The sequence below is a fragment of the Ascaphus truei genome, chromosome 1 (assembly GCF_040206685.1).
Source record: "Ascaphus truei isolate aAscTru1 chromosome 1, aAscTru1.hap1, whole genome shotgun sequence".
In the NCBI taxonomy this organism is placed as follows: domain Eukaryota; kingdom Metazoa; phylum Chordata; class Amphibia; order Anura; family Ascaphidae; genus Ascaphus; species Ascaphus truei.
Genome location: NC_134483.1, coordinates 395,604,241 through 395,629,937, shown reverse-complemented (window position 1 = coordinate 395,629,937; position 25,697 = coordinate 395,604,241). Strand labels below are relative to the sequence as shown.

The 25,697-nt window shown below is 40.7% G+C and overlaps 1 protein-coding gene across 3 annotated transcripts in view; it reads right to left on the bottom strand.

Annotated features, from left to right (window-relative positions):
• Positions 1 to 22,863, bottom strand: part of FSTL5 (follistatin like 5) — an 816,421-nt gene extending 793,558 nt beyond the window's left edge. For 2 of the 3 annotated variants that reach the window (XM_075612304.1, XM_075612322.1), the window contains exon 1: positions 22,132 to 22,863. The gene's annotated coding sequence lies outside the window, so the exon portion shown is untranslated. The remainder of the gene's footprint in view (positions 1 to 22,131) is intronic. The other variant, XM_075612313.1, reaches the window with a different exon arrangement.
• Positions 22,864 to 25,697: the final 2,834 nt, after the last annotated feature.

The window sequence follows — 25,697 nt, the reverse complement described above, 5'->3', positions numbered from 1 at the left end:
CCTGCATCCCATCTGGAGAGTCTCAGGGTTCTGGCGACACACCTTGGTGGAAAACGGATGTCAACGCACTTCTGATGCCGGACGTCGATCTATACCAGGATCCCTCGAGACCGGATGCCGTCATCATGGTGGAGACCACCGGAGCAGGAGGAATAGCCGATGTCCACTCCGGTGAGTACAGCCTTACCTAAAGCCAGCATGGACCATTTTATGGATCATGTTAGAGCCCTGGGTTGCAGGAAATCTGTGGAACCTGAGAATGCAGCTATCTTTGTGGACCTGGTAAGAGTAGGCCTCCGGCACGGGACTCTTACTGAGACTTGCGGGACTTTAAGGCCTTAGACGCTACCAGAACCACATCACATGTGTTGGAGAGGCCCAAATCCTCCATGTAAAATGCTCATCATTGCTAAAGACCTTAAAGCCTTCTACAGACTGGAAGGACTGGGATTTTGACGTGTGCTCTGATGGGGATGAGACCGCGGAGAGTGTGGTCTATTATGGGGGTAAATCCAATATGTCATGTAAATCAGAGACTTCGGGGGTATCATCCAAGACTACTGGTTCTGGTTCTACTCAGGCTGCCCCAGTAAAATCCTTACCATGGTGGGATCCTATGTTTCAGGGATATCTGCCCTATATGCACTGGGCTCAGTTCATGTCAAATGATGGTTACATAGTGGATCATTGGTGGGCTGAAGCGGAGTTTAGTCCTGAAGAGACAGCTGAAGCTCTCAGACGTAGCGAACATGAGATATGGTTGGGAATTGTACAACCTAAGGGTGCAATACTTAGGTACTCTGAGCCACCCATGCAGGAATCACTGTTCTGGGTATTGCCAGGCAAGGCAGAGGGTCGTAGGATCAGCAGGACTGAGCGTCACATAGTACAGAGATACAGACAGTCCCATGGATTTGAATATCCTTATGTGCCAGAGCCCATAATGAGAGAGGTGGAGGAGAACAGGGAAAAGTGGCTGATAGATGTAATCAGAGCTTACATTACGTCCCACAGTAAGAGCACGGTCTATCATCTAGAAGAGCCTATTGCATACCATGTAGGAGTATAAAAGGTGGGAAGGTCAATCTATATCTATAGAGTGGAATACATATCAGAAAGACATCCAAAAAGAGTGTTTTTAGTCATGGTACCTGATACTACTTGTGCCCTAGTCAGTAAGCCTGACAGACAGCATTACTATTAGACAGTAAACAGGTTCTCCATGTTTGCCATGCCGTGGCGGAGCGTGTGCGCGTGCCCTCCGGGGATTGGGGGAGTGCACGCGTCACTAGGTGCACAGAGCGCCGCGCCGCGGGCACCACGCCAGGAGGAGGCAACGGGTCAGGTGGCGCTACCGGAACAGGTAATGCCGTGACCGTGGGAGCAAGGGAGCGGGGAGGGTTAGAGCCGGGGCACAGGGAACATTTGGGTACACGGGACCTACGGGGAACGCGCTGCGGCAATGGGAGAAGGGCAGGGGGAGCCACAGGAGATGGGAGAGAGGTACAGGGAATCTCCTGAGTCGTCACAGTATCCCCCCCTTGAGGATCAATCTCCGAGTGATCCAACCATGGTTTAAGGGGAAATTTCTTGTGGAACTGGGAAAGCACCCTTGGGGCGTGGACATGGTCTGCAGGTACCCAGGACCGTTCCTCAGGACTGTAACCTTTCCAATGTACCAAAAATTGAAGTCCCCTTTTGGACAACCGCAAGTCGATGAGAGACTGTATTTCATACTTTTGTTGGCCCAGGGTGGACACTGGCTTGGGTCTGCGAGAGGGAACTGGAAAATCAGGACTGGGCACGAATTCCTTAAGGAGGGAAACATGAAATATTTTCATAGAGGGCGGAAGCTCCAGACGATAGGCTACTGGGTTAACCTTCTCTAGGATTTTAAATGGCCCCAAGAATCTAGGGGACAGTTTGGGTGAAGGAGTCTTGAGCCTAATATTTTTGGACGACAGCCAGACCAGATCTCCTAGTTTAAAAGAAGGACCCTTCTGGCAGTGGCGATCAGCCTTGGTTTTTTGTTTGGCAACCGCAGAGTGTAAGGATTTGATAATCTTTTTCCAGGATTCTTGTAAGTTGGTGATATGGGAGTTGGCTGCAGGAACACCTGAAGGAGAAGGGGAGAGAGGAAGACTACTGGGGTGAAAGCCGAAGTTGATGAAAAATGGAGACTCCTGAGTAGACTCGTTCCTCAAGAATTAATGGCAAATTCAGCCCATAGTAGGAGGTCCACCCAGTTATCCTGTGAGTCGGAAATGAAGCATCTAAGATACTGTTCAAGGGTTTGGTTCATCCTTTCCGTTTGGCCATTGGTTTGTGGATGGTATCCTGATGAGAATAAGAGAGAGATACCCAATCTTTGAGAAAAGGCCCGCCAGAATTTGGAAATGAACTGCGACCCACGGTCAGAGACGATAGACGTGGGAACGCCATGCAACCTGAAGATCTCTTTCGAGAAGACGTCCGCTAAGGTGGCAGAGTTGGGAAGACCATTGAGGGGCACAAAATAGGCCTGTTTCAAAAATCTATCAACAACGACTAAGATAGTGTTCATCCCCCTGGAAATAGGCAGCTCAACAATAAAATCCATCGAGATGTGTTTCCAGGGTTGTTCAGGGATGGGAAGAGGTAGAAGCAGTCCCGAAGGTTTATGATGGAGGGTTTTACTCTGGGCACATACAGGACAGGCGGACGTGAATTCAAAAATGTCTTGATTCATCTTAGGCCACCAAAAAGTCCGTTTAATGAGGTCTGCGGTTCTCTTGAAGCCTGGATGCCCTACTGCTCTAGAGGATGACCCCAAAGGAGGATTTTATGGCGGAAATGTGGAGCCGCGTAGAGACGTCCTTCTGGTACCCTGAACCTGCTGGGAATGTGTGCTTGTGCCTTGTGAATCTCATCTAGTATGTCAAAGTTGTTGGCAGCGATTATGCACTTCGCCGGAAGAATAGGTTCCGGAATTTCTTTAGCTTCAGTCTCAGAGGCAAACTGATGGGAGAGAGCATCCGCTTTAACATTCTTGGTCCCCGGAATGTAGAATGTAGGATATGGTGTAGTTAAAGCGGGAGAAGAAAAGTGACCAGCGAGCCTGGCGGGAACCCAGGCGGCGAGCCCCCTCAATATATAAAAAGTTTTTGTGGTCGGTGAGGATGGCGATTGGTTCCTTGGAACCTTCCAGAAGATGTCTCCACTCCTGGAGCGCCATTTTGATGGCCAAAAGTTCACGATTACCGACATCATAATTTTTCTCTGCTGCTGAAAATTTCCGTGAAAAAAAACCACAAGGGTGGAGTTTCTCTTGAGGAGATGTCCTCTGTGAAAGAACTGCACCGGCTCCTACGTCTGAGGCGTCTACCTCTAGAGTAAAGGGGAGGGAGGTATCCGGATGACGAAGGATGGGGGCAGACACGAATGCCTTTTTGAGAGTCTCAAAGGCTGCAAAGGCCTCAGGTGACCAAGATGAGACGTCGGCGCCCTTTTTGGTCAAGGCGGTGATGGGAAGTGCAATTGAAGAAAAATTCTTTATAAACTTCCTGTAGTAATTGGCAAAGCCAAGAAAACGTTGCACAGCCTTGAGCAAATTGGGAAGTGGCCAGTCGAGAACCGCCTTTAGTTTCTCTGGGTCCATGGAAAAACCCTGGCTGGAGATAACGTAGCCTAAAAAAGACGTGGAGGCCTGGTGAAACAAACATTTCTCCATCTTGGCGTAAAGACGGTTAGCATGAAGCCTGGAGAGCAGAAGTTTGGTATGTTGAATATGTTCCTCCAAATTTTTAGAAAAGATCAGAATATCGTCTAGATAGACAATGACAAAAGTTCCCAATACATCACGGAAGATGTCGTTCATAAATTCCTGAAACACGGCTGGAGCGTTGTACAGCCCAAAAGGCAAAACAAGATATTCATAGTGTCCCGAACGGGTGTTAAATGCTGTTTTCCACTCGTCTCCTTCTTTTATACGAATGAGGTTATAGGCACCCCTTAAGTCAAGTTTTGAGAAGATGGAGGCTCCTTGGAGACGATCGAACAGTTCAGAAATGAGCGGGAGCGGATACCGTTTTTTCACCGTGATCTTGTTGAGACCGCGGAAGTCGATGCATGGTCTCAATGATCCATCCTTCTTTTTCACAAAAAAAAACCAGTCCTGGCAGGAGAGGTGGAGTTGCGGATGAATCTTTTTTCCAGATTTTCCTGAATATAAGCAGTCATGGCCTCGGTCTCCGGAACGGAGAGTGGGTAAGATTTCGACTTAGGCAGGACAGTCCCTGGGATGAGGTCGACTGGGCAATCGTACGGACGATGAGGAAAGAGGACCTCAGCTTGTACTTTATTGAATACGTCCAAGTACTCATGGTACACGACGGGCAGAGACGAATGATCGGTGGGTACCGAGTTGAGTCCAGCAAGCACGAGCACGGGAGGCAGCACTGCCGTAGTCCCTGCAGCTGAAGGCCACTTTATGGGTAGGGTACCGGACCAATCAATGTGCGGATTGTGGAGTTGGAGCCAAGGCAATCCTAATAGAATCTGTACAGAAGGAGATTGGAAAACGTCAAAGACAATTACCTCCTTGTTACCATCAGCCAGGGTCAAGGTGAGGGGAATAGACTCCCAAATGATGTAAGCCGGTTGAAGTGGTCGTCCGTCGATGGCTTCAAGGCCAACTGGGCTCTTCCTTCTGACCATGGGAATTTGATTCTCCAATGCGAACTGCTGGTCCAGGAAATTACCGCCTGATCCGGAATCGATGAATGATTCAACCTTAATGATGAGGTTGGGACCCTCCAGCGTGGCTGGTAGTACAAACCTCTTAGGAAGAGTGTTGGGAGGAGAGGGGTTATGAGAGACAGTACCCAGCAGAAGACCCTCTACCTTTACAGGGTGTGCCCATCCCGGCTTCAAGGGACAATTCTGGAGACGATGTTCCGAGGAAGCACAGTAGAAACACAGCCTGTTCTGGCGCCGGCGCGTTCGCTCCATTGCCTGGAGTTGTTGGCTGCCAACCTGCATAGGTTCTGGTACCTCCAGGGCCAAGAGGGGAGTAACGGCTGACATGTGAGAAAAGGCAGGGGAAGAAGAACGGGAACATTGTCTCTCATGTCGTCACTCCTGCGTACGCTGATCCATGCTTACGCATAAGTTGATGAGTTCCTCCAGGAACGTAGGTCGGGCGTGAGTAGCCAGATCATCTTTAAACGTATCGGAGAGTCCATGCCAGTACGCAGCGGTGAGGGCTTCATCATTCCACTGTACTTCGGCGGCCAGGGTACAGAACCCGATGGCGTATTTGGCAGCAGACTTACGACCCTGAGAAATATGAAAGAGAGCAAATGCAGCTGAATCGCGCCGAGCAGGGGTATCAAACACAAGTTGGAATTCGCGTCTGAATAACATATAGTCCTGCGTTATTTTGCATCTACGCTCCCAAAGGGGGAGGACCAGGCAAGGGCGTCTCCGGTAAGCAGAGCGTAGATATAAGCAATTTTGGCACGGCCAGTAGGAAACAGAGAAGGGGACATTTAGAACTGTACCTCACATTGATTGAGGAAACCGCGGCAGTTAAGGGGATTCCCATCATAGTGGTTTGGAGACGGAATCCGTGGGACAGGGCTGGCATAGGTAGCCACAGGTGGCGTAGAAGCCCTGCGGGACTCCGGAAGAGAGGCATTAGTTAATCGCTGGGAGAGAGTGGACAGCTGATCACTGACGAGTTGAAAAGTCTCTAAGGGAATAGTGATCTCAAATACTGCACCCACCTCGGGGGAGTCTGCGTTTGTTGGGCTCTGCATAATGTCAAGCCTGCATGCCCGCAGACCTGGCTAGACCCCAGTACCGAGGTGGGAACGGTATGATACCACACACCCACAGCAGTGGGAGCAAGCCACAGTGGTATAGCGTTGCTGGGCCTGTAGAAAGAGCTGTTAGCATATACTTGCAACGCTGGGGATTGTCCGAGAGAATTGTCATGTCCGTGTGCCAGATCCAGGAGTCCAGAGGTTAAGGTAGTAGAGGGCATAGCAGTGTTCACAGGGATACCAGATAGCAGAGTAGTGCAGGACGAGCAGGGGTCAAAACCAGGGAGATCCAATAAATCACAGGAGCAGGATACAGGGAGTACACGGAGAGCGCAAAGCATAGGTCAGGTACACACAGGGAAACAGGAACTATGCAGAGCGGGGAAGAAGTGGACAGACAGGGATTATAAAGGAGGAGTTACCAATGGGAGAGAGGGGAGGAGTAGAGTGAGAAGTGGGAGAAGACAAGGATAGGACAGGAAGAGAAGAGGAGGAGACAGAAGGGGCGGACAGGGGAAAGGCCTGAAGGGATTGGGAGGCGGAGACCTGGGAAACAGGACAAGAGGAACCTGTGCGTGTGCCCTCTGTAAGGTGGGAGTGCTCGTGCACTGGTTGCAACCCAGCAAGGGATCGCATGGAGCAAGGGAAGACCGCAGGGGGCGGACGGAGTTCAACGAAGGGGAACATGCGCGCGACGTTAGACTGCGCGATGGCGTACAGCGGCATATCGGAGGAGATAGGTGAGTCAGGAAGTGCCGTGGCGGAGTGTGTGCGCGTGCCCTCCGAGGATTGGGGGAGTGCACGCACCGGACGCGTCACCAGGCACGCAGAGCGCCGCGCCTCGGGCACCACGCCAGGAGGAGGCAAAGGGTCAGGTGGCGCTACAGGAACAGGTAATGCCGTGACCGCGGGAGCAAGGGAGCGGGGAGGGTTAGAGCCGGGGCACAGGGAATGTGTGGGTACACGGGACCTACGGGGAACGCGCTGCGGCAATGGGAGAAGGGCAGGGGCAGTCACAGGAGATGGGAGAGAGGTACAGGGAATATCCCGAGTCATCACAAGAAGTCCCCACAACCATTGGCGGACCACTCAGCATTCTGAGAGCCAACAGGTAGCATGCACCAAACTAGTATATATATATTTTTAACCAAATATATATTTTTAACAAACCTGATGTATTTTAAAATGATTGTATAAATAATATGTATTTTTAAGAACTGTATACCAAAAATGTTATTTGCACAACATATATGAGTTAACTTATAAATTTGATATGTGTGCAATAGAGAGATAGCATTTTTGTATAGCTCATTATAGCCACAGATGTATACTATGAGTTAAAGTAGTATCAGGTGTTTTTCTGACTAATGAGACCCAGAATTAGGGTATATACACCGCCCCTATCCACTGAAACGTCACTCCTGATGAAACCTATGTGGTGAAACGCGTAGAGTGACGTTTTCCTTCAGCGCCGGCCGAAACCCCAGGAAGTGGACGTAGCGGATGACATCACTTCCGGTTGAGTGGAACGCACCGCTGGAACGCACGCCACGAGAGAGGGGAAGAGGAGACACCATCCATCTGGCCAACGAGATCCAGAGAGATCTAAATGCTTGTTTTTAACTGATACCATGTGAGTGTAATCCCCTTTTTCACTTATCCATTATAAATTGTTCAGACGGTCTGCACTATGTCCAGTTTTATCTTCTATTAAGGTGCTTGGGAGTCCACATATCTGGGGGAACATTGAGTTCTGCATCTCCTGTCCACCGAGTGAGCAGCATATAAAAAGATACCTTTATGTGCCCTATACCCTCTCACGTTTGTGAGTATTAACTATTGAGCCAAGATATTAAATCCAGATTTTAATTTTAACAATATTGCACTATCACGAATTGTATTTCTTTTCACATATTGCGCTTCCCGGACATTTCTTCATACTTCATATCACGAGGATTGACCGAGCAACCTCTACCGGGTCACAGCTGCATCTTACCATTGATTTGTATAAGTATCACTGTTTATATATATATATCCTTTTTTATTTTTGGATATAGTTTGCACCAGTATCACTGTGTATTAACTGATAATTTAGAGCGCCACATTTTGATAAGTTTCCTTTTATAAGCATGCACCAAACGCCTGGTAACAGGGGAATCTTCCAGACAGTGCGGGAAACACTGTTACATATATTTCTTTGCTTAGGTTTCTGACTTCTAAAGAATACAAAATACATAGCTTTATTGCCCTTGAACTTAACAAAATAATTCCAGTAATTTTAAAATTGTAACAAATAGGAATGTTGCTATGAAATTGCCCACATACAGGTGCAAATGCCTGTTGTCGACGGTTTGCTGTGCGTGTTTTGCATGGCAACCTCTAGTATGTCGCGAGGTTGCAGTAGCCAGACTAATGGCCTATCGGATTAACCCAGGAGGGTCCCTGCTGTATCAATCCTACCTGGCTTCACCTGTCTGTAATAGACGCACAGTAAGAGATAGACTGAATCAGTCACTCTACCTGCGAGCCTCTAACAGGCGATCGCATGGCTTTTATTTTATTTTAGTCCCACAGTATTGTAGCAGGGGATCTCCAGAGCTGAATTACATTGATTTCAGGTCCGGGGAACCCCTGCTTCCCATGTTACAGGCCCCGTTATGGGTGCCGGTATCCCTCTGGTTTGTTAAAATCCCCCGATCATGTGGGCCGTGACGCAGGAGAATTTAAACATGGCTTCCGGGATACTGGCACCCCATAACGGGGCCTGTAACCCATGAAGCAGGGGGTTCCAGGGCCTGAAATCAATGCAGTTCAGCTCCGGAGAATCCCTGCTACAATACTGTATTATTAAAATAAAATATAAGCCCCAGGATCGCCTGTCAGATGAGTGCAGGTAGAGTAACTGATTCAGTCTATCTCTTATAGACAGGTGACCCCCGCTGTGTTAATCCGATGTGCCATTAAGCCTGCTGTGGATCATCTTGCGGGATATTTGGAGAATTGCTGAGGTTTTGTCCCATGGTTCGGTCAACAACCGGTAGTTGCACCTGTACTGTAGTTACTTGCATCAAAATGCCACCAAAACAGAAAACTACTAGATAGCCTAATTATACAACACAGGTGAAAAAGAAAAGCAAATGTTCAAAACACTTAATCTCCTGGTTCCTTAGCTATCATAAATTAGATTTTCAAGATCTTCAGTCAAAGATTCAGTTCTGCCTATGGTTTTTTTTTATAGACAATGTCTTGCCCCCTTGCTGTAGTATATTAAAATGTAGTTACTGTCACACAAAAAAAGACAAATATAAATATTAATTTCAGAAATATTCATTTATCATCTTTATTTTGGAATATTAAATATTATTTTCTGTTATCAGTATAAGAAGCAATTGTTGCTCTGCATTGTGTTATGGACCCTGCTTACAGAAAGTTATCATTTAATTAAAAGCTATAAAAGTATAAAAAAATAAACTAAACATTGCAAACAATAACATTTGAGCTATGAAACATGGGTTCTTCAGCACATGAAAGAAATAAAACAAACTGCACTGGAATCCAAAAGAGTCAAAAGTAACGTTTAGTAGAAAATGTAGATGATTTTAATACAGTATATACACATATAAAACATAAAGGCATGGGGTAAATGCCTGTATACATAAATGGAGAAAAAGAGAAACAGATATCTGTGTTCATCGAAGAAATAAAATATGAATATTTGTTTCAGCCATTGACATCTATACACATTTATCATTTATTTAGTATAACTAAATATGTTGCTTAATGCTGTGTGCATATTAACATACTTGTATTATAAATGAGCAACAAGTATTGCTATTGTCAATATTGTGTTATATACTTTTTAATTTAAGGTTAACATTAATGCATCACACAATGCAGTGATTTGCAGGTCTCTTCTATTTCATGTAAACCTATTCACTACACAGACTAATAATTAGGATTACTTGTGGTCACACTACATTCCTGCAATAAATTAAAGGTAAGATTGCATTTATAAAGTGCAAGATAAATTAGGGACAAGCACAGTGATTAGGCTATTTAAGTAAAAAAGCATGCGACAAAATGTAGGTGATAGCAGTTTACGTAAATAGCCCTAAATATGTTTAGCCTTTTCTTCACCCAAATTTGGCGATAGGTTTCACAAAGCCTAAAAAGCCTAATAATGCTGCCAAATTAGAAAGGTTTCTGCAAAATATCATCAGACAGTGAGCAAAATATGGTGGGCGAGCCTTATATATAGCAAAAGCATTTAATTGCCACAATGTGACGTTTCCGTTGATCGACGTAAGCTTTATCAAGATTGCATGGATCAAACGAAAGCACGGATTGTGGCAATTTAATCCTTTTGCATAAGTCAATTGGTGCCATCATTTTATTGTCTTCACCCATATTATTCTTTCTTGGACTAACCAGGAAATGTGAGTTGGAGAACCGGCTAATTATTTATCTTTGGTTCAGCATATGAAGTGCTTGGGGAACCTTTTCTATATTGCGTTTTAGGTAGTCCGAGCACTAATCGAGTCTAGCGATTTAAAAAAAAATTACTAAAACAATCTAGTGATTTTAAAGATTTTCCCCAATTAGTATACTGAATGACATTTCAAAGCACATTTACTTAATGCTTTGTGAATCACTTGCAAACTCTGACAATTAAGGGCACATTTTACCTGGTTCGTTTTCATTGGTGAAAGTTAGGCACATTTTCGACTGTAAGGTGTCTTCCAATGCCAAAAGGTGCCTTATGGCAGAAGACTGCTTAATGAATAGTACCCAAATGTATTACAGTACATATATATGTTCTACTCTTTCTGAGATCCTTGTGATACGGGATAGTGTATATGTACGTCATTTCAATATCCTGAGACTGGCTAGGACAACGAATAAATGCAGTTGTAGGCAACTTAAAACAGAATTTTCAACTTCAGTGTTTATACAAAACTGGCTTTATGAACTCTTTTTAACATACACAGAAATTATACAATGTAACTTAACTGTGTTTTTTTTATTCATCAAACTGCATAAATTCAGTTTGCAGGACCTTTTAAGTGCCCCCTGTCACCACTATGTAGCTAGTGGGGCTTTATATCCACCTCTGCTCGTTGCCCAAGCTCATCAGCACTTCCTAGAAGTGAAGATGAGCTAAAATAACCCAGATCACTAAACATTATCTGAGTTATTTATATTTCAAAAGAAAAAAGTGCTATCTCTCTGATGGATTTTTTTATTTTTTTTGCAGCCTAAGGATGCTGTGTTTCACTTGCATTGAGAGCTCCTTTAACCGCATGTTGTGGGTTCACAGCAACAGCTTCCAAATGCGAATGCCACACCTGAAATCAACTCCAGACCTTTTACCTGCTCAATTGATGATGAAATAACGAAGGAATAGCCCACACCTGTCCATGAAACAGCTTTTAAGTCAATTGTCCAAATACTTTTGGTCCCTTGAAAAGGAAGGGGCTACATATTAAAGAGATGTAATTGCTAAACCCTTTCCAATGTTAACGTTAACTGTAACTTGAATTTATTTTGGTACACAACCGAAATAACAAAACTTTTATCAGTGTCCAATTATTTCTGCACGTAACTGTACATTGTACCACTTTATTCCAGAAATGTTTTATTTTCCTACATTCCCAGAAGCAATGTTTGAGATCTGCTGTTTCTGAGCCACATTTCAGGCATATTCCCAGTTCCTACAGTATGTACAGGCATAACTTACCTGCCAGGGCAAAGTATAGGCCCTATTTAACACCTTGACATGTGTTTCATGCATTATCGTTTCACTTAGCTTTTTTAAATTTGCTTCCTGATATTTAAAGATCTTATCAAATGTGAATATCTCTGGGAAATCTTTCTTCCAACTTTAGTATGTCTTTGTCAAAGCTTTTTTTGCATTGACCATTAACATTGGATTATATAAAAAACGTTTGCTTAAATCTTGAGTTCCTCAAATATATAGCTGAGACTATTGTATTTTTTCCCAAAAAATTCTTATGTTTGTGTATCATCTCATTCACATACGGTCTAGCTTTGGGATAGGAGTATAAGTGTGAGTTTGGTAACTTAAATTGTTGTTGTTTCATCTGATCAATCATGTTTGTTACTTGACTCAGCTCATCCAGCATATCTTTATCCCTCCCCCCACCCCCCAACCCCCTCCACACACACACACATTTTTAAATGTTGATTCATCACCCCTGGCTCAAATTATGGATTTACCATGAGCGGTAAGTATCTAATATTAGCTGAATATTGTGTCACTGTGTACCACAGAAATTGCCATGCTCTGGCTGTATCTCTAGACATTATAGTTTTTCACATGTAAAAAATACTTTGGGTCATTTGGGTAAAACAATTCTTTTTCAAGGGTACCATTTGTGCAACTCTCTTTTTTTGTATCCATTCCCCAGAATATGGAAAAATCTCTATTTTATTAAACAGTTTGACATTTGGGAATGACATTCCTTCATATTGTTTAGGTAAGTGAAGAGCAGACATTTGAATGCAAAGTATGACATTAGTATAAATGTATGTACAGTAAACAATATAAAGACCATTGTTTTCAACAAAAATTAATGGGCAGAATTTTTATAAATGGAAATGTGTTACCCATGTCTAAAAATTCTTGAAGCATGTTTTTTTCAGAATATATACTTTTATAGGAGTATTGTTATACTAGATGGTAGTTTTGCCTTGGCATTAATAGCTATGACCTTTAGTGTTCAGCTCTAACAAATTCAGGTGTAAAGAGTCTTACACAGTCTTACTAATTTGTGCCTTTATTTATCAAAACTGTCTTTGGTATCAGTATTCTCAGGGGACCCAGGGCGAAAGCATCTAGTGATTTAATGAATACTCTGAGCTGGTATGAGAAATTATGATGCAAAGTATGAAGTTAGTAGTCATGAATATTTGTGTCATGCATTTACAGTGCTAACCATATTTGAATTCCTTGGGGCATGTACTTTAAGAGACAGATGAGAAGCACAGTTTGTGTGGAAAATAAATGATATATCATTTTCATAGATACAGTGCATAGAAAGTTTCTCACAGGAATTATGGTTAATCAAATGTATCGCAACATTTGCTTGGCCACGCAGGTGGCAATGATCATTAGCAGGAAAACCAGTTAATTATCATTTATTTTACATATATTAGGCTAAAATAACCTACATTAATTAACCAATGGGAATGTTGATAAGGTCAACAGTAAAATAGCATACTAAATAGTATAATATATGAGGTCTCCATGAAGATATTGATCTATTTGATATTAAGACTCCTATTCAAAATGATGTCTAGCTGCTTCCCAGTGTTGGAGAAGCACATATTGAATAGAAACATAGACGCAATATAAGCATTCAATTAGAACATCTGCACCGCACTGTCAAGACTATATTTGAAAAAGACATTGTCACTTTTATTTAAAAAAAAGATATAGTATCCCTCTACAAAACAAAATGTAAGCCAAAATGGAAAAAAAATGTCACATGCACCAAGCATAAAGCACGTCCAATTTAGTTTTTCGCTTAATACTTAAAAATTAGTAACTAAAAATGCTAGCTACAAATTTAGATTAGTCTGCTGGGAAACTGTAGATCTTGAAACTATCAAGCCCTTCTGTTGGGGTGCGTGGGGACCCACCATTAAGACAGAATGGTTCATTCATTCTGCATATCCACATTGTGTTTAAAGGAACAGTTTATAAATTGGGTCAAGGGTGCAGCTGGTTATGATGCAAAAGAAAAATAAGTGATTCTTGAGGGAAGGAAAAAAAAGTAGAGTTAATGAGGCAAGAGAGTGAAATAGAGCAAAAGAGAGGGAATTACAACAAATAAGTTATGTCATAGGCAGCTTAAAAGAGATACAGTATATGCTGAGAAAGTATGATATGAGAAACAGAATGGTTAGTAGTACGGTTGAGAAAGAGAGACATGCAGCAGTAGTAGAAAATGCAAAAGAGCATGATTAAAGTCAATAAGGTGAATCAGTAAGTTAAAGAGAGGATAATATATGTATTTTAACGTTTTAATACTAAATTGCTACGTAAAACATAAGGTAAAAAGGTAAAATATAAAACAACTTAATTTACAGTATAATTAGTTTTTATTTTCAATTATTTATAGCTACACAACTACTACATTGACATTATATCACTACACTATATTTACTACATACTACATTTACATTATATCACAGGAAACCATTATCGTTACAATGACAAAGAAGCATACTGTATATGTATGTACCTATGTAACTTTGAATGCTATAATAAGAATGCATACTACTTATCACACACTGTTGTCTTTTCTTTTGCAGTCACTTAGTAATAATACCATTAAATGTGATAAGTAGTATGCATTCTTATTATAGCATTCAAAGTTACATAGGTACATACATACTGTATATGCTTCTTTGTCATTGTAACGATAATGGTTTCCTGTGATATAATGTAAATGTAGTATGTAGTAAATATAGTGTAGTGATATAATGTAAATGTAGTATGTAGTAAATATAGTGAAGTGATATAATGTCAATGTATATATATAACTGTTTCGGGACACTTAGCAGTAGCCTAAACCGAGACTGCAGTTTTATGAGTCACTACTGACACGAGAGAACTCTCTTCCCATGAGTGGTAATGGCCCTGTGCCCACTCATGGGAAGTAACATACTGCGCTATATGTATGGACACCCAGCTGTATCTTACAAATACAAATACTCTAGTATGTAATTCCATCCCAATATACCAATAGGGACCATATAATATCTACACACACTTTTAGATATTCAACACCCTCTTACATTTCCACACTTACCCACACCATTGATATACACTCCCACTCCACACGCACCTTTTGTAAAGCGCTGTATACACTGTGGGCTCTTTATTTATTTTTTCATACTTACATACACACACACACACACTCTTACATCACTAACATTCAGGGACTATTTAACACCTCAAGTCATAAATTGCATACTACACAGGGGCAGTGATAGGTTTCAGTCACAGTTACTGTAACATTCCAAGAGACACTGTTTTAAAGTAAAACCCTTGCATGCTTTATTCAATGTAACACCGCCAGAAAAAGAATCAGTGTATCTCAAAAGCTTGCACAAATAAAAGCATTTTGTTAGCCATAGAACGGTATCATCTATTCATTCTTGATTATATAATTATATCTATATCTATATATCTGTATATAGATATATATATAGATACATACAGTGTGTATATACAGAGGCGGCACATTTTATCTGAGTGCGGCTAGCTTCGCAAGCCTGGGGATGCCCCGGCATGCTAGCCGCACTCCCTCGGCGCGCGGTCACGTGTCATCGGGTGCCTGCGCCCCCTGCACGCGCGTCCAGTGTCCCGCGATGTGGGGGACGGCGGCAGGGGGTTCCGGGGGACCCGGCGTACCCGGTGAGCGGAGGGAGAAAGCCCCGATTGGAGGGCGCTCCTCCGCGGCTTTGGCGCGCGCCAGGCACATCCCGGCGCGCGCCTGGTTACTGCTGCGGCCGAGACCGGGCAAATGCTCAAATAAACTCGGCCGCAGCAGTATATATATATATATATATATATATATATATATATATATATATACACACATACAAAGATATAGCAGACGTTATCAAACCTCCCCCCCTCCTTCTTTTCATGTGTGGCTGATTTAAGACAATGGCTGCCCCATTTTTTGAAGCCAGGAGATTTAAAGCAGCAGTCTATGCTTTTCCTTTTTAATTTGTATTTGTATGTTACCTGAACCAGGGATCACTCAGTTCCTAACATATTTGACTGTTTAACCACCTATTTTCTTGAAGAGGCTGTAAGGAGACTAAGCCCTCCTAAGCAGTACTACTCAATAAGTCACTATCCAGTACTGTAAATATGGCACCTATCTGACAGTTCAAGTGAATGGACTGTAAGGGTCTTTTTAGGAAGGTGTTTTATGGAATAAATTTGCTTAGTAAATATGTCACTTTATGGTCCATGATCATGAATGGTTTGTACGGTGTCTTCCAGAAGATGTCTTATGGAGTAATACTTCTTAGTAAATATTCCTTCGCTAGAAAGTGTATTGTGGAATACCACTGCTTACTAAGTATGCTCTTAAAACATACAGGACACCTGCAAGCTCATATTGAACCCCCAAATTAACTGCAACATATATATAAGCATATAAGTGTCACAGAGGAGTGCTACTGAGCTACTGTGACACTTAAATGCGTATATATATGTTGTGGTTAATTTGGGGGTTCAATATGAGCTTTTACAATTCTTGTTCAGCTGGTCTTAGCTGATTGGAAGGTGGCGCTTCCTATCTTGTTGAAGCTCACCCCCTCGCACATTTAAATGGTTAAAAGCTCACTCCATAGCATCTCCCACTCTCTGGGGAACTTGCTTGCTTGCAGTATGATTGTGACAAATCTAATACAGAGTGCTTTTCCTGGTAATGTACAGGTTAATAAAAGCTTCAATCAGACTTAGAACTATGCAACTAATTTTGACAGATTTATTATAAATCATTCTTCCTGGTAATACACACATTATTAAGAATTTATATTAGTGTTAGGGGCCCTTGAGATGTGGTCTGCCGTGTAGTGGCTCAGGGGCTTACAACACTTTGGCCAAAATGTTAAACTAAAAGACCATTTTATTTAATAGATATCTATAAATATATATTTAGGCACTGTACCGTGTATAAGTTTCACTGGATGTGCACTGAGCTCTGTCTGTATTTCATGTTCTGTCTCTGGTTTTAAATATATATTGCCATGCTCAGTAGCACTCCTCTGTGACACTTATATGCTTATATATATGTTGTGGTTAATTTGGGGGTTTAATATGAGCTTGCAAGTGTCCTGTATGTTTTACAATTCTTGTTCAGCTGGTCTTAGCTGATTGGAAGGTGGCCCTTCCTATCTTGTTGAAGCTCACCCCCTCGCACATTTAAATGGTTAAAAGCTCACTCCATAGCATCTCCCACTCTCTGGGGAACTTGCTTGCTTGCAGTATGATTGTGACAAATCTAATACAGAGTGCTTTTCCTGGTAATGTACAGGTTAATAAAAGCTTCAATCAGACTTAGAACTATGCAACTAATTTTGACAGATTTATTATAAATCATTCTTCCTAGTAATACACACGTTATTAAGAATTTATATTAGTGTTAGGGGCGCTTGAGATTTGGTCTGCCGTGTAGTGGCTCAGGGGCTTACAACACTTTGGCCAAAATGTTAAACTAAAAGACCATTTTATTTAATAGATATCTATACATATATATGTAGGCACTGTACCGTGTATAGGTTTCACTTGATGTGCACTGAGCTCTGTCTGTGTTTCATGTTCTTTCTCTTGTTTTAAATAAGTACAGTATGCTCTTAGTTTTTTTTATTGTAACAAAAAACTTTGAAGAGATTTTACTATCTTTATTAATTTATGTGGAAAAGAGACAATCCTAGAATCTGCAGATACTGTAAATTATGTTTTTTTTTATCTGTGTACACATTATTGCATGTGTGCCTTTGGCTTTGCATTTATTTGTGAAAAAAGACCAAAATTCTTGAGGGTAAACATAGTTTCCATGATATTTACTGGCAATGTAGGGGCAGTATATTAGGACCTACAGTGGTGGCCGCCTTTAGCCTCCTGCAGCCTTTTCCCCGCGATTTTAAAAATCGCGGGCAGATCGCGGGCAGATGCGGGCCATTTTTGGCAGTTTTGGGCGCCTGCGGGCACTTTCATTGTCTAGCGCTATTAGCGCTATCTGGTGATTTCGGGCCGCGCGGAAAAGTCCGTGAAAGACGGGTGAGAGACAGAAAACATCCCCGAATTTTTTCGGGGATGTTGGAGGTTAAAAGGGGCCGCGACAGTACTGTATCTCAACATAGGCCTTTAATTTGTATACTGCAATAATGTCTATAAACACAGTCCCAGGTCTTGTTGGTGTAAGTATGCTATACATATTGTATAATATTCAAGAAACATCTCTGTCCATACCCCAAATTCACTATGTATCATCTCAGCGACCATAAATAAACTTTGGAAACTAGAATAGTGTTGTTTTTCTTTTATTGCTGCAGCAGAATGAAAGCAGGAACTTTTAATGACCACAGTAATTTCCATGATGAAAAACACCACAGGGTGCCATATAAGGTTAGAACTAACCTTATATGGATAAAAACAAAGCAATGTAATATTACTTGTGCCAAATCATTACCTTCTTCAAACCTATTCTAAACCTGCTTCTAATCCAGTGGAATAAATGTTTCAATCTGCATTACTATATGTGGGAAAACTAAAAAATTCAAATGAAACCCAGATTGATTACTAAAGATTCATTATACAGTATCAGGCTCTGTTACAATCACATATGTGAGACAACATTTATCTGAAAACAATGGAGAGCAAAATCTTTTACAAAATGTCAACATAGGCAATTTAGGCTTCTCGTCTAACTAAAATTCATTACAAGATTTGTGTTTAAGTATTTAGTCTGGAAAAGCTTTACCATTGAGGAACAGTACTTACAAAACTTGTAAAGTAAAAAAAGGCATTTGTTACTGAAACCATTGACGTGAGAGGGTTAGTAATAGTGACAGATTCACTGTTTATACTTTCCCTGGGCCCCTTACAAACAATTTAGCACGAGTTTTGTTGCAAATGACTGTTCTTTTGTCCTATACAACACGTGTAACTTCATAAGATCAATCATACAACTTTACTTTCTCTCAGCATCAGTGGACTTCCCATTATTTATAATGCATACTAAACTCTTTTATAATATTATTTTTTATTATTTGCTGGGATCCACCCACACATTTTATTTGATCATTCAGTAAATTATTTTTAATTTCCTCCATAATTTTGTTTCTAATTACAACTTTCAGTGCTTTCTTCCACAATCTTATACTCTTTAACTGAGCCAATTAACAAAATACAGATTTTTTTTTTAAGCAGAAGCTTTTATGAAAAGAGCATTTAAAAAAATCTGCACTTAGATTAATCTGGGAGAAAGAGAGCTGCTGTCTAGAAAAGCAGTGGTTGTGGGTTCTAGTCCTGCTGGGTCTGACACTATTTCAGTCATTAGGTTGGTGCTTTGGGCTTAGCAACTCTATATAGTTGGAATGGAAATCCTTTTAGGAAGTGAGGGATTGGAAACATTTAAATATACTGTGCATATCAATTAGCATATCTCCCAGCCACATTTTAGAGGATATTTCTCTCTCTCTCTCTCTCTCGCTCTCTCTCGCTCTCTCTCTCGCTCTCTCTCGCTCTCTCTCTCGCTCTCTCTCTCGCTCTCTCTCACGCTCTCTCTCTCTCTCATCATACATTTTGTTGATGTTTTGTTTGTGTTGTGAGTAGACTTCTGTTTATCTAACACGAATAAACCTCTAGCAAACCAGGTATTTAATTATATACAGTGAGAATCGTAAATCACCAGCTTTAGAGATGAAATCATCATCAACACAATGTTCCTCTATAAAAGAGTTATATGTAAATTACTATACTTGTATGTGGCAACTATACTATAACAAAATGCAAGAGAAACTTTGCAAAATGTGCAACAATTAATACACAGAAATGTTACTTTATTCTTAACATTTAAATGAACTGATACTTCCAAAGTGTGAATTCAGTTCAGCAACTAAAGGAATAATGTGCTACGGTTAATAAACAAATGAAGAAAGCAGAACATGTACTTTACTCTAACCCAGGGGTGCGCAAAATTTCCCCTGTGTGCACCCCGGCCTGGTCTCCTCGGTGCCCCGTGACCCTGGTTGAAAAGCACTGTGTTAGGCTGTGCTTACAATGGTGGCACGTGTGCGCATTCTGCCGTGCACCGTTGGAAACAATCATATACAGAGCATTGAAAGCGCACACAGTGCGTGCGAATGCCGCATCCAGGCACGCAAGTTTTTAACAGATTTCCCAAATTGTTTTCCCTGCGTGTCGGTCTGGTCACGGCCGACTCACATGGTGGTGAACTGCTCACGAGACATCACGGCCATGCCTCCACCACGCCTTCCATGTCACCTCCCGATGCCTCCAGCCAGCAGTGCAGATTTTGCACGCGAGTGATGTCACACGGTCACGTGCACACACTGCTGGCTCTACTATAAATAAGGCCTTAGATGAAGGTCACAAAAGACTACAGCTATTCATGTGTCCTCTATCTATAGTTTCCACACAAAAAAAGAATTGTAAGTAGACAGTGAATTATGACATATCTATATTTGTTGTCATCAAAATAAAGTATGCCTAACAAATAAACTACTAAACAGGTTAACATAGCATTCATACATATCTTTAAGTCTAGCATAAGCAGTAAATATATTTACAGAGATCAAAAGCATGTTTTTTCTAAGATACTCATTCAGAAGTTAATCAAGTGGACTGGTGCCCACTTCATTTTGCTCTAATACATTTTTTTTGTTTAACATATTATTTAAATTAAATTGCACACTTGAGTTCATAGGATCCATTTATTTTTCTAGTTCAGTGCTTTTCCACATTACTACATATATTTGTATTCAAACTTACTGTATATAGTAAATCTAAAAAAATACAATATGATTTATTGTATTTATTTTTAAAACAAATTAGTCTCTGTTCTTTCTTAAGTGGTTAGAGAAGGTATGTTGATTGAGTATATTTATTGCTATTTAAGAGAAAATAAATAGAAGCTGCAAGGTTGAGTAAAAGAGCCCTCCTTTTAAAATATAGCTGTCATTCCTATGTGTCACCTATCTGACTGACTCAATAGGTAAAGGTTTCACATGCTCTCCTAAGGCAAAGGGACATTCAATGTGACTTGCTCTATACAGTATCTCTGGAATAAACACTCCATGGGAGTAAAATGTGATGCTACCATTGAAATGCAATTTTACATGCTCATTAAATGAAACATACGATTCAGGTTTGTATATGTTGCCTGATACTAAAAGAAATATGATTTAAGTTGTTTTTATATTTCGTCTATTTTTTTAAGTAGGTATTATATAAGTATTTAAGAATGTGTACTTTACACAATTGTTATTAAGTATTTTAAAAATAGTAAGATTTACTGTATTGGTAAAAAGTTTCCTCGCTAACATTACATTTATCAAGATGCCGTAGTAATGTAAGTATCAGAATGCATGTTGTCAGAACCAGTGCAGCTGAGGCAGTGGCCTTGAACCGAGTTCTACTTTTTCATTGCCATCAATCAATTCTAATACAGCTTACAAATGGGGTTTCTTCAAGATCACTATGATTAGTGCAAATCTGTCATAGAAGCCACATGGTTGCAGATTTTAATGAAAACAACTTACAACACAGCATTGTCGCATATGACCGCATATGACCTCACATGAAACAGCAAGCCCAATATTCCCCTTGCCAAAACAGTTTTAGGTTTCCCAATTCAATAAACATTGGAGAAATTGGGGAACATCTAACAGGTTCAATTATAGACAAAACACAGTTTGTTGACATGTTGTAGTCTGTTGAAAGAGCTACAGTAAACCTCTGTCTACCCGCTGTCTTTACTTCTCTTGTCAATAAAAATGCTAGAATTCAGCATGGTACAGTATTACTGCATGTATTCTATTCATTATTTTTTTTCTGGAATGCATGCTTCACAATAATATTCTGTCTACTGTAGCTCTTTAAACACACAACGTGTAGTGTCAATCCTAAAAATATAGATTGTTGGATAGAATTATCTTATTTTTTTTAAATTTGCCTTATTGCCCATTTAAAGTAATGTTTTATATGAGCAATTAATGCAAAACATCCCATCAATAGCAACACCCAGCAACTCTAGGATTCACTTCCAAAACTTAGCCAGCTAGAATATCTTTTGAGACTTTTGAAATGTGTTGCTCACTCTGTTCAGGTTGTTATTTGTGAAATAACATGTTGTGTATTGTTAATGAACCACAGAATCTCTTCTCTGTATAGGATAGTTATACATTATAATTTAACGGTGGAGGTAGTGTTGTATCTTCTTTAAACTCAACATAAAAAGCGCCCCAAAATAGTGTCGATCAAATCTTATTTCAGAAAGAATCAGTTCAATAAACATGTAATATTGTACAGTATTACTAGATACATGTTATATTACTATACGAAAATGATCTTCTACTGTAGCTCTGTTTGTGACATAGCTTGTTTTTCTTTTTTAATCCAAAACCCACAATCAGTCACAAAATATTTCTATTTTAATTATTGTTTTTGCCATCCCATATTAAAATCTGTGGAGCAAACCCCCCATAAAGTATTAATATAACAATATATGCAAACAAAACACAAACCTCTTACCTGGATATAACAAAAAGTATCCAGAATTATGGAAGCCTTGATGTGATTTCAAAAGTGGCAGTGACTTGTAATTCAATCCCAAAAACGATGTAATAAAAAGAAAAGAAGATCCCGGCGACAAGTGATGAGATGATGCCCAAAGCAATGTGGATTCTTGTTTGTTGACTCCTTGGTCTGCTATCCTCAAGTTGCTAGGCTGTTTTGAACACGATAAATGTCTGCAATTTGTCAGTGTGTGCCTGGCTGCCTGTTTCTCTCTCCCCCCACCCACCCCCTGAGCTGAGGGCAGGAGCTGCAGCTGGCGTGGAGCCAGAGTTCAGCACCAGCAGATAAGTGGACAGCGCCCGCTTCTCGCAATTCCCTTGGTTTTTTCTAGTCCCCAGTCAGGGCTAAACCCACGCCTACTCTTCCAGCTTTGCCATTTACAGAGACCTCCCCGCCTCAGTAGAGACGTCACTTGAGCTGTCAGTCCATCTGTTTCTTTCACTCGTTTTTCATGTGGATGTAAGTCCTTGGAGTGGCAGCCACCCTGCACGCATAAGCAAAAACAACGAGAGGGATGGAGCGAAAAAAGGAAGGGGAGGAGGCTCAATACCTCACAATGTTGGGTAAACCTCAAATGTATCCCCAACTTTTGGACTATGTAGTGTGACCCCCGCAACTCAGAAGTAGTGTACTGTAGTTGTAGCAGTATTTAAAGCTGCAGTTCACTTCCGCCGGCGTTTCCTATACTTCATACAGACAGCAGCTAGTTCTCCAAGTGCTGCTGCTGCTGCTGACACAGACAGGCTGATGTGGGAGTGGAGGAGGGGCTGTGGGGAATGAACAGAAGCTTTTAAGCCTGCAACTACAGACTGAGCTATAGGGGAGAGGCAGCTACAGTATCTCTCTCAGCATTCCCTACCTTCTGTACAGTAGTATGTGCAATTGTGTCTTTGAGTGTACAGTACATACAGTATGTGTATACATATTTATGTGTATACATATTTATGTGTGTGTGTTTTTGTTCAAGTATGTATGCATTTGCCTGAGAAAGCATTTTTGCAAGTGTTTTAATGTGTCTACCTGTATCTATGTTTGCTCTATATACTGTATGTGTGTGTATTTTTGTGAATGAGTGTCTATGTAAGTACAATTAGGTGTGTGTGTGTGTGTGTGTGTGTGTGTTTGTGGGTGTGTAAATAATGTTTTCGTCTACGCCCTGAGGTGTGAATACAGTATATGTCCCTGTTTGAGTGTGCAAGTGTGTCTTTGTGTGTGTACATACTGTATGTATATATTTATGTATGTGCATTTTTGTGTGACTTTTTAGGTGTATGTGTTTTGACGTGTCTACGTGTGTCTGTATAATACTCAAGTTGGTCAGATAAAATATATTATTAAAAAACATTGGGAGATCCTTTCAGGAGATCCTCTTCTTAAACATGTTTATTCAGAGGGTCCCCAATTTGTTTTTAGAAAAGCCAGAACCATTGCCAACTCAGTGTCCCCAAGTCTCTTTTCCAGTAAGAATTGTAATATTAGGCAGTTGCCTAAAGGAAGCTTTAAATGTCTTAAATGCATTTAATGCAAACACATGCTTCCAGGTCCCACTTTCACATCGTCTGCCACTGGGTGTGAGTTTCCGGTAAAATCATTTATCAACTGTGATACCACATTCGCAGTTTATGTTTTGAACTGCGGATGTGGTAAACAATATGTAGGACGCACTTCACGTGCTCTTAAAGCTCGTATTAGAGAACATATGAGATTAATAAGAAATGATGACCTAACTCAGCCAGTGGCACAACACTTTACTAATTGTAGATTGGGAAGCATTGATACGTTCTCATATATGGGCATAGAGCAGGTGCCAGTTCCAGTCAGAGGGGGCAACAGGATGGAAATCTTAGACAAACGAGAATTGTTTTGGATTTTCACACTTAAAACAAGAATACCTGATGGCCTGAACTCTGATTGGGATCTGGCACCTTATCTACGTTAATTGACAATCAACATATTGATGTTTGAGGTTAATTATTAGAACCAATGTTTGGAACTGGAACTGATGCTTTAATTTCCAATGTGTTTGGGAAGATGATCATAATTAATGTTTAAAACTATTGTTGTATCCTTGGAGGGACTGTTCATGATTATGACTTAAATTGTATCATCTATGTTCTTTTCCATCTGAACTACCCATTTTGTAATACACTTCTGTGCTCACAAATGTTGTCGATACTCAAATATGTTTGATTATGTGTTTTTGTGTTTTCTAATTTTAGTCAGATATATTGTTTGGTTTTAGGGGATTTTTTTTCCAACCTTAAATTAACAGTGTGATTGATTATTCGTTATTATATACATATATACATATATCAATACTTATATTGATAAATAGATTCAGTTTTCTACTCCTGGCTATACAGCTTGTTGCACCTCTTTTTCTTTTCAAGTGGGCATTCTTAATGTTTATCAATATTAAATAAATTAGAGCATTACTTTAAAACATTGATATTCAATTTCCCACTTGTTAGACAATTCTTTTTCTTTTATTAGAGATTTTCATATAACTATGATGTTTATTTTTAAATTCATATTTGTTTTTTGTGTGTCTTTCTACTACTGAAAAGGATATCCAGTGCTTCTATGTCTTCTTTTTATGTGGATATAGCGTTTTAAACATTTCATTGTTTTTTTGTTAATAAAGTTGTGTTAGTTTGTACAAAACGTGCTGACGTCATTATGCATGCGTCACTCCGGAGGAGTTCCAGGAAGTGGACCGCGAATGGACGACAGCACGTTTTAAGGGTATTTAAGCAGACTGGTGAGTACATTAATTAGTCACCTTGATAAAGAGCTCACGCTCGAAACGCGTTAGTGGGGGTTACTTGTACCCCGCAATGTAGCTATATTTGTTTGCTGGTCCATTAAATGATTGTTTTTTAGGGCACAACGCTCTCCTTGACTTTATTTTCATTTTTGCTTTTTTTCCTGAGAAACGGTGCCTGCTTTTTCTTTGTTTTCACGTTTACTTCATCAGAAAAATTGGATGCACACCCCCAATTTGAAGAAGAAATCACATTCAAAAAGACAACATCAACTCCAAAAGTGAGTTAATTTTATTACCAGCACTTAATCCATTCTGATATTCTATGTTGGGACACTGGCATCCATAGTGTGACCCCTTACTGCAGTGTTTGTGGGGGTCTTAGCCCACTAGTCAGATTACAATGGAGAAGTGTTTCGTGTTGGACTGTCTTCTATTTATTCATTGATCACTGGGGGTCATCATCTCAGGAATATCATATGGCATATTGAACATTATAGTTTTTCGCAAGAATATTTTGAGAGTCTTATTAGAGCACCACACATTTTCGTTTTTCTACGTGTGTCTGTGCATGATGTGCTGAGTGTCTATGTGGGTATGTGCAAGTAAGCACAGAAGTGTCTGGTTGTGCCCCATAATACATGTCTGTTGGTGGGATTGTGTATTATTCACTTAGCAAGCGATAGTCTATTACTGTGAAAGTGCAATGTGTGCATTTATATACATTTATACTGTATTAAATACCGCAATCGTTTGT